At 38.6% G+C, this 9,906-nt stretch overlaps 1 non-coding gene across 1 annotated transcript; it reads left to right on the top strand.

The window, feature by feature from the left end:
- Window positions 1-924: 924 nt before the first annotated feature.
- LOC123600100 lies at window positions 925-1,031 on the top strand. The gene has a single exon (XR_006713478.1). It is a non-coding gene; the product is annotated as a U6 spliceosomal RNA (small nuclear RNA).
- The last annotated feature ends 8,875 nt before the right edge of the window (window positions 1,032-9,906 follow it).

Here is a 9,906-nt window from a genome sequence, read left to right as displayed (position 1 = left end):
AAAAGAAAGAGGCTTTTCATACAAACAAAAGTCGAAAGAATTTGTTGTCCAGAAACTTGCACCATGTGAAAGATTATTCAGGCAGAAAGAAAATATCAGGTGGGAATATGGATTTACACAAAGAAATGAAGAGTGCTTAAAATGGCATATATATGAGTAAATATAAAACACTTTCTTCTCCTTCATTTTAAAATGTATTTATAGTTTATAAGTTAAAGCAAAAATTACATGCATGGTAGGATTTAGACCATCTGTAGAAGTGAAATGTGTGACAGTAGTAGCACAAAGGATGGGAGAAATGAAATGATAATATATTTTTGTTATGACATTTTTACATTATGCCAGAAGTGATATAATAAACATTATTTGAAATACGTGTAAAATGAAAATGTAAATAATAAATAAGTAAAATACACATGTTTTAAATCCTAGAGTAACTACTAAAAAAAAAAACTTCTAAAACAAAGAGGTATAGCTAATAAACTAATCTTGTAGATTAAATGGAGGGCTAAAAATATTCAATTATTACAAAAGAAGTCAGGAATAGGGGCGCCTGGGTGGTTCAGTTGGTTAAGTGTCTGAGTCTTGATTTTGGCTTAGGTTATGTGATCTTACAGTTGGCGAGATTGAACCCATGTCAGGCTCTGCACTGTCTCTCCTATCTCTCTGCCCCTTTCCAACTTGCACACATGTGTTTTCTCTCTCTCTCTCTCTCTCTCAAATAAACGTTAAAAAAAAATTTTTTTTTAAGTCAGGAGTAAAGGAAAAAAAGAACAATGAACAGATAGGACCAAATAAACAAATACGAAGATGGTAGAATTAAGCCCAACCATCTTAATAATTATATTTATTATAAAGAATCCAAACACCCCACTTATAAGGCAGAGATGGTCAGACCAACTGGATTAAAAAAGCAAGACCCCTGTGCTCGCTTCAGCAGCACATATACTAAAATTGGAACGATACAGAGAAGATTAGCATGGCCCCTGCGCAAGGATGACACGCAAATTTATGAAGCATTCCATATTTTTACTAATATAACACTGTATGTCAACTAACTGGAATTAAAGATAATAAAAAAAAAAAAAAAGCGAGACCCAACTGTGCACTGTCCAGAGGAAGCCCATTTTGAATACAAATATACACATAGATTAAAAGGATGGATAACTTATACCATGTAAGCACCAATCATAACAAAACTAGAATGACTATGTTAATATCAAAGTATACCTTAGAACAAGAAATGTCACATGGAATATATAGGGTCATTTCATAATAATTGAGAGTACAGTTGGTCAAGAGGACATAACAATTCTAAATGTGTGTACACCTAATAACAGAGCTTCAAAATAAATGCAGCAAAAATTGATAGAGAAATGAACAAACTCAGGATTATTGTTAGATATTTCAATATTCTTCCTTCAAACAGACTGAAAAAATTAGTAGAGATATAGAAGATAAAAAACAATACTATCAGCCAACTCAACCTAGTTGACATTTACAGAATACTTTACCAAAAACAGCAGAATACACATTCCTTTCAAGTGCATATGAAACATTCACCAAAGTAGGCCATATTATGAGCCATAAAACAGGGGTGCCTGGGTGGCTCAGTCAGTTGAGTATCTGACTTCAGCTCAGGTCATGATATCGCTTTTTATGAGTTCGAGCCCCTTATTGGACTTGCTGCTGTCAGCACAGAGCCCTTTTCAGATTCTCTGCCCCCTTCTCTTTTCATCCTTCCCCTGCTCATGCTCTCTTTCTCAAAAAAAAAAACATTAAAAAAAACCCCAATCTCAATTAATGTAAAACAATTAAATCATACAGAGTACGTACATTCTCTAATAAGAGTGGAATTAAGTTAAAAATTAATATATATTCAGAAAAAACAACACACTTCTAAATAATGTAAAGGTAAAGTTAGAAATCACAAGGAAATTTTAAAATATTTTAAATGAAGATGAAAGTTTTCAAACTTATGGGATGCAGCTTAGACAGTCCTTAGAAGAAAATTTATAGCTTATCTTAGAAATGAAGACAGGGGGCGCCTGGGTGGCACAGTCGGTTAAGCGTCCGACTTCAGCCAGGTCACGATCTCGCGGTCCGGGAGTTCGAGCCCCACGTCAGGCTCTGGGCTGATGGCTCAGAGCCTGGAGCCTGTTTCCGATTCTGTGTCTCCCTCTCTCGCTGCCCCTCCCCCGTTCATGCTCTGTCTCTCTCTGTCCCAAAAATAAATAAACGTTGAAAAAAAATTTTTTTTTGAAAAAAAAAAAAAAAATGAAGACAGGTCTCAAACCCATGATCTAGACTTCCACCTTAAGAAGCTAGGAGCAGAGGAGCAATTTGAACCCAAAGGAAGTAGAAGAAAGGATATAATAAAGATCAGTAAACAATGAATCAAAAAATAGAAAAAAGAGAAAATCAATGAAACTAAAAATTTGATTTTTAAAAATCAATATAATTGATAACATCTAAATAGAATAATCAAGAAAAAGAAGACACAAATTATCAGGATCTGGGAAAAGAGAAAACATTTCTAAAATCCTACATTAACTAAGGAGATAAGAAAAGGATATTATGAATAACTGTGAATATGCTTGAAAACTTGGATGAAATGGGATAATTCCTTGGAAGACACAAATTTTTAACACTGACTCAGGGAGAAATATTCCTGAATATCAATATAATAATGAAAGTAATTAAAATTATATTAAATTCTCCCAGAAATTCTTGATGGTGCCACTGGTGAATTCTATCAAACATTTAAGGAAGAAATAATACCAATCCTTAAGCCATGGAAAACTTTCAGAAAGTAAAATTAGATAGTGAACTTTTCAGTTCATTTTATGAGGCCAATATCAGTTTGATTTCAAAACCAGAGAGAGACATTACAAGAAAAAATTACAAACCAATATCCATTATGGACATAGGTAAAATCCTTAACAAACTATTAGCAAAATGAATACTAAAAGGAAAATACATTATGATTCAGTGGGGTTTATCCCAGGAATGCAAGGCTATTTAATATTTATATATCAAACAAGTGTAACTTACAACATTAGCAGAAATGAAGGGAAAAAATATCATTTCTATAGATGCATCAAAAGCCTTTGGCAAGATTCAACACTTATTTATGATTTAAAAAGACATAAACCTCAGGGTGCCTGGGTGGCTCAGCTGGTTAAACACCTGACTCTTGATTTTGGCTCAGGTCATGATCTCATGGTTCATGGGTTCGAGCTTCATGTCGGGCTTAGCACTGACAGTGTGGAGCTTGCTTGGGATTCTCTCCCTCTCCCTCTCTCTCTGCCCCTCCCCCCCCCACTCATGCGTACACGCTCTCTTTCTTTATTTCTCTCAAAATAAATAGATAAACTAAAAAAAAAAAAAAAGGCACAAACCTCTCAGTAAAGTATGAATACCTGGGAACTTCATCAACCTGGTGAAGGACCTCTCGTGAAAACCTACAACTGATGCTATACTTAATGGTAAAAGACTAAATATTTTCCCTCTAAGATCTAAGGATGTCTGCTTTTACCACTTATATGTAATATCTTTCTGAAGGTCCTAGCTATAGCAGTAAAGGGAGACATACAGATTGGCAAAGAAGAAGTAAAATAGTATTTATTTGCAGATGACATGATTGGGGTATGTAGAAAATCCTAAGGATTCTACAGAAAAAGTAATGGAACTAATAAGTATGTTGATAAGTTCACAGGATACAAGTTAATGTTTAATTTTTCCCTTGTATACTAGCAATGAATAATTTTGAAATGGAATTTTTAAAATATCATTTATAGGGGTCTTGGCTGGCTCAGTCAGAAGAGCATGCAACTCTTGATTTTGGGGTCATGAGTTTAAGTCCAATGTTGGGTGTAGAGATTACTTAAATAAATAAACTTTAAAAAAATACTTAAACTGTTTCAAAAGTAAAAATAAAAATACCATTTACAATAGCATATGAAACACCCTAGCTTGGGGAGATTGTATGTGAGGGGAAATAGGGGTTACATAGAAACTCTCTGTACTTGGATTTTGTTGTGAACCTAAAACTGCTCTAAAAACTGAAGTCTATTTTTTTTTCAATGTTTATTTTATTTATTTATTTATTTATTTTTTTGGGGACAGAGAGAGGCAGAGCATGAACGGGGGAGGGGCAGAGAGAGAGGGAGACACAGAATCGGAAACAGGCTCCAGGCTCTGAGCCATCAGCCCAGAGCCTGACGCAGGGCTCGAACTCACGGACCACGAGATCGTGACCTGGCCGAAGTTGGACGCTTAACTGACTGCGCCACCCAGGCGCCCCTGAAGTCTATTTTTTAAAAAACAAACAAACAAAAACACATGAAATATTCAAAGACACATTTTACAAGATTTGTTTGAGATTTGTACACTAAAAACTACCAAACATTACTGCATTAGAGTAGACCTACATGAATGGAAAGATATACCATGTTTGTGGACAAGAAGACTTAATGTTGTTAAGATGTCAGTTTTTCCAAATTGACCTGTAGATTCAGTGCAATCACAATCAAGCTGATTCTAAAATTTACATGGTAACACAAAGAACCTAGAATGGCCAGAACAATTTTGAATGGAACAAAGTTGGAAGTCTTACACTACTTAATTTGAAGACTCCCTATAAAGTTGCAATTATCAAGACATTCTGGTACTAGCATAGGGATAGATATAATGGTTAATAGAAGATGATAGAGAGTTTAGATATAGGCCCACACATAAATAGTCCATTGAGTTTTTAAAAAAAGACCAATGTATTTCGATAGGGAGGAGAGTTTTTAAAAGAAATGATGCTGGATCAAGTGGATATCTATATTGAGATAAAGAGCCTCAACCCTTACTTCACACCATACACAAAAGCAGCTAAAAATGGATCCCAGACCTAAACATAAAAGTTAAAATTATAAAACTTCTAGAAGAAATTGTAGAAAAATATCACCACTTCACAGTAGGCAAGGATTTCTTAAATAGGATACAAAAGCCACAAACAAGCAAACAAAAAAAGAGGGGCACCTGCGTGGCTCAGTCGGTTGAGCATCTGACTTCGGCTTAGGCCATGATCTCACAGTCTGTGAGTTTGAGCCCCACGTCGGGCTCTGTGCTGACAGCTCAGAGCCTGGAGCCTGTTTCCGATTCTGTGTCTCCCTCTCTCTCTGCCCCTCCCCCGTTCATGCTCTGTCTCTCTCTGTCCCAAAAATAAAATAAACGTTGAAAAAAAAAAATTTAAAAAAAAAAAAAAAAAAGAAAAGCTATCCTTAAAAAAAGAAAAATTGAGAATTTCAACTTCATGAAAAGGTGAAAAACCCAGGTGGAACTGGCCCAAGAAAGAAGTTAAAGGAATTCTAGGGATGATGAAAGGGGCTCCTGGGATATGGCTATACAGCAGGACTAGAAGCATCCAGTCTAGATTGGAGCAGAAAGTCTCTGGGAAAGGTGTGTCCAAGGGATCCAGGGACTTACGATGTGTTTGAATAGATGAAGAGGAGATTAACACAGCGGAAAGTTTGGAGATGGGTTAGTGGAAGGTGCATAGAAACTAAGCAAAGTAATAAGACAAGTATTTAGTTACTAGTTGTGTAGGAGGAAGGAGAATGATGGAACACTGCAGAACACTACTGTAGTAGTGTTACAGGTGATAGGGATATAAGCATTGAATATTAATCCAACTAAAAATTGATACTGAAAGGGTGGAAGAGGAGAAGTGTGGTGTGTGAGTGGTGTGTGGTGGTTTCCAGGAATGGTGAAAGAGTCTTAAATCCTCATCTTTATAAGCACTAGTTACATAGAAAGAGGGGGAACAACAGGACAAGAAATGCAGAGTGGCTGCTTCTCATAGTAAGTCTTCCAGAATTTTCTGAATCACTGAACTGTATGTATATGGACATGATTTGAAGCCAGGTACTGGCACTTGCTGATTGTGTGACCTTGGGCAAATCACTCAACCTCTCTGTTCCTCAGTTACATCATTTGTTGAAAACTACATAATTGTTGTGCTTACCTCAGAAAGTTATTGTTAGGGTGAACTAGTTTAATCTATGTAAAATATCTGGAATAGTGCCTGGTTCAAAGTGAGAGCTTTGTAGGTGTTACTGTTGTAATTATGTACAAGCATTATTAAAATAAAAATTGTACTGAATCTTAAAAAAGGTTTTTACCTAACATTGGTGGTCCATATGTATTTACCTAACATGTCTTTATATCCCATTAAACAAATAACTTCATAAGAAATAAATTGTATTATCTGCCGTTTTCATCTAAAGAAGCTGAGACTCAGAGAACTTTAACCACCTGCTCAAGATCAAGCAACTAGTTATTGCCAATTGCCCCAATGTTAGGATCTCAATTGGGTCAGTCTGGCCACAAATCCCAGCCTTTTGCCATTCTGCTGTTTTATAGCCCAGGCTAACCATAAGCTCCTATGCGGAGTGGGAGTAAGCAGGATGCAGTCCTCCATATCTCCTCGAGAAACTGCACAGAACACCATGGAAGGCACTCAGTGAGTAGTTCTGGAAGGAAAGACCTGGCCTGAATTGAGTGCTCAGTAAATTTTGGTTGAATGAATGAATGAATGTGCATGGTTTTGAAACCCCAGGCAGATGTTAGGACTCTCCCCAGGAATGCTGGTTGTGTGTGGGGGGAGAGGACAGTTTCTTAAAACTCCACTGTGCCTAAACTCCAGGCTGCCTAGATGCTAAAATAACTTAGGCTGCAGGGTCAGGCCTGCCCATCCTGTACTTACCCCACCAGCCCAGCCCTCTTCCCAGGGCCTGGAGCTGAACAAGATGAAGACTGGCTTTATCCAGCCAGTAAATTTCATGTATTCAAAAAAAAAAAAAAAAAAAAAAGAATCCAGAAACTTTGACAGACCTTTATATTAATGTTACGTTTATTACCCCCACCTCCAAAGTGGCCCAGAACCCTACTTCTGTAGATATCTTCAGTTTGACCAACATGAGCAAGCTAGCTTTCTTGTGTGTGTGTCACTTTGTACAAAAAACTCAAGGCTTTAATAACAGAACAAAGTTGTGATAGGCATGTTGACTGGCTGGTTTTATCGAAGTGAACCTTACAGAAGTGGGTTAAAAAGGTCTTCAGCAGTCGCTTCCCAGTAAATATTCCTTCCCTGTCCTAGCAGCTTTCTCCGAGAAACTCCTATTGTGATGGAGTTGTTTTCCCAAACTTGGAAAAGCCAAGGGCTGTAGGTGGCCCCATGGTCTTTCAACCTCTAACCAAGCCTGGAGGATCCAAATAAAAAATTTCTGGGCCTTAAAACCAAATTGTACTCTGACTCAAACCAGAACCTGTCCACAGGTTCAGCTCCCCCTGTGGCAGTGACCCTTGTTCTGCAACGGAAGTGGGGGTGGAGGTTGAGGGACCTCAGTTTAGCTCCCGCAGACAGAGTGGCGGCCCTCATCCCAGGTGGCTTTTGATTGAAAGAGGCCCATGTGGAGCTTCCTCTGTCCCTCCTAAGGTAGTCGGGGGTTTTTTGTTGTCACGAACTAGGAGTTTGAAACCTTGTTTCCAAGCAGTGGCTCTGTTAAAAGTGACCTTGTGCCAGGAAAACCTCCCTGTGTCTTGATTTGTGCTTCTTTACGGTGAAGGATTTAGAGTTGCTGAGTGATTTTCAAACTTTTCCCCCTAGTAGCAAGACTCTTTGTACAAAGGAAATCTGTCTGCATGCCCGATATGGAAGAGGTAGAGCTGCTCTGTTTACTTTGAAGGTGGACTTTCTCTTCCTCTGTGTGGCCATACTAGATGTAGCTCTAAACTTCTGTGTTTTAATTTTTTCCCCCTAAGTTGGATAACATATTAATAGGACAGGGGAAGAAGGACCAGAAAGACGTTAAGATGTGAAAGGGACCAAATTAACAGATCACAGGCTATGCTTTTCCACATTGAAAAGGAAAATAAAAGGTATTATAGAAGATGTTAGTAAATTGTTTCTCTGAAAAGCCTTACAGATCATGGCATGAAATTACATTAAGTTGTATATGTGCCATCTTCAAAAGAATAATGTTATAGCACCATCAATGGACACTGTTTTGGCTGTGTGAACCTTGTAGGTAAGAGGAGATGGACATTCACAGGCCTGGCTTTTCCTACTCATGTAAATAGTATGAGTTTTCACTGTTAAAACAGTTCATTTCATTGCTATCTTATTTCTGTCACAGGCCCTGAGAGCTTGGTTGGGCCAAGGGTCACTCAGAAAATAACCAGCTTCCACTTTTTTAATTATGCAAACTAGAGCTAGATGACTGAGATCTTGCCTTTGGTCTGCAAGACATAGGGAGTTTTGCAAGCCCTAGGGGAGTGCAGAATTTCCTGAAGATGTTGCAAGGTGGCCGGCTTTCTTCTGAAGTCATGCAATATTCTCCTTCGCTTTGGTTATGACTGCAGAGGTGCTGGGAAGCCAAATGAAAACTGGCACCTTGGAGCGGGCTTCTCTCCACAGGCTCCTGAGGTGAGGTCTGCTCCCTTAGAGGGAAAGGTGTCCCTGCTCTCATCTAAAGGTGTTTGGTCCAATTCCACCTCTCAGTTACTTCATTGGCAGTTTTCCAAACCGAAAATATTTTTGCAGAGGGAATGGCATGCAAAGGCTTGAAAATTTAGAGAGCAGAGAGCTGGATGGCCCAGATTTATGAAAGTTCCTATTCTGCTAGTTTAAATTGGAAAAGGATCTGGGAATTCCCAGAGAAAGAGAGCTTCATTGAGAAAGAACAAATTTCATCAGAGAATTTTATCACCAACCACATGGGGCATCCTGATGCAGTCACTGCCCCACACCTCTTAGCCGCCATGAGAGGAAGACCTGGGCTGCAGACGCCCCAGAAGCTAGGCCCAACCTCACTCAAGCCTCCTGGGCACATTGCAGAGGAAAGTCACCCCTGTTCCCCCACTCTACCCACATCCCAGTAGAGGTGAGCTTCTAGACATCCTTACTCTTCTTTTTTCTACCAGCGCATAAAATATGCAGTTATTAAAGATTTTCATGTTTTAGAATAATATCACTTACCTTGGTCTCGGTAAATCTTCAGCGAATCACGCCTCTTTGCTAAGGAGTAGGAAGACCAGCTAGTTTATTTTATCTTGCCTATAAGCAGAAGATGCCAAATAATACCATACAGAAACTCCACTAAGTACATTAAGTTTGGTGGGGTTTTTAAGTGTTTGAGAATCTCATGGGAATGAAATGATTCAAAGGACAAAATTTAAAAAACACATAAAGTCATCATTCTCTGAAAATAATAGCATACGAATTAGTTCCTGAAGCATTTAAATAGAAAGTGAAACTGAATCACAGTTTATTTTTCATAGTAAAGCTATTTAGAATGCAAGTCCTCTTCCCTGAAAGAGCAACAGGGTTTTTGTAAAACATTTCTTCCTGTTCTCTGAAATTAGGAGTTCACAAGAAGACCTGGGGGTTATGCTTTTTGAAGGTAACACTTTACTTCAACAATGAAGAATGCCACGTGGAAATCAAGGAGTGGTGTTCTGGAGAGGAGACGTGTACCCCCTGAGTCAGCAGAGCATATGACTGAACCGCAGTTTGGGTCAGACACCCAAGGCCAGGGAAGCAGCTGCTCAGTCCTGTGTACACCGCAAGCTGAGCAAATGGTGATATCTGTGTCAGAGGGGTCTCACGATACCATTGAGAGTTAGCTTGGGTGAGCTGGAGCTCAGTATATATATCAAGGGCCTCGAGAAAGTATAGGAAGAGTTGGGAAGACTAGGTATGTAAAGGGGGTGGGAAAGAATCTTTCTCAAGAAAATTGATTTTGTAGGTTTTTCATTTGTAGGGTGGCAAGGTCCCTTTCCCTCCCATCTGCTTGAAAATACTTTACTGTCCCAGTAGAGTTCTAGTCCAGACCCTGGTTGACCCCATCTTCT

Source organism: Leopardus geoffroyi, chromosome C1, assembly GCF_018350155.1.
Source record: "Leopardus geoffroyi isolate Oge1 chromosome C1, O.geoffroyi_Oge1_pat1.0, whole genome shotgun sequence".
NCBI classification, from domain to species: Eukaryota; Metazoa; Chordata; class Mammalia; order Carnivora; family Felidae; genus Leopardus; species Leopardus geoffroyi.
This window is presented reverse-complemented; position numbering and strand designations above follow the sequence as displayed.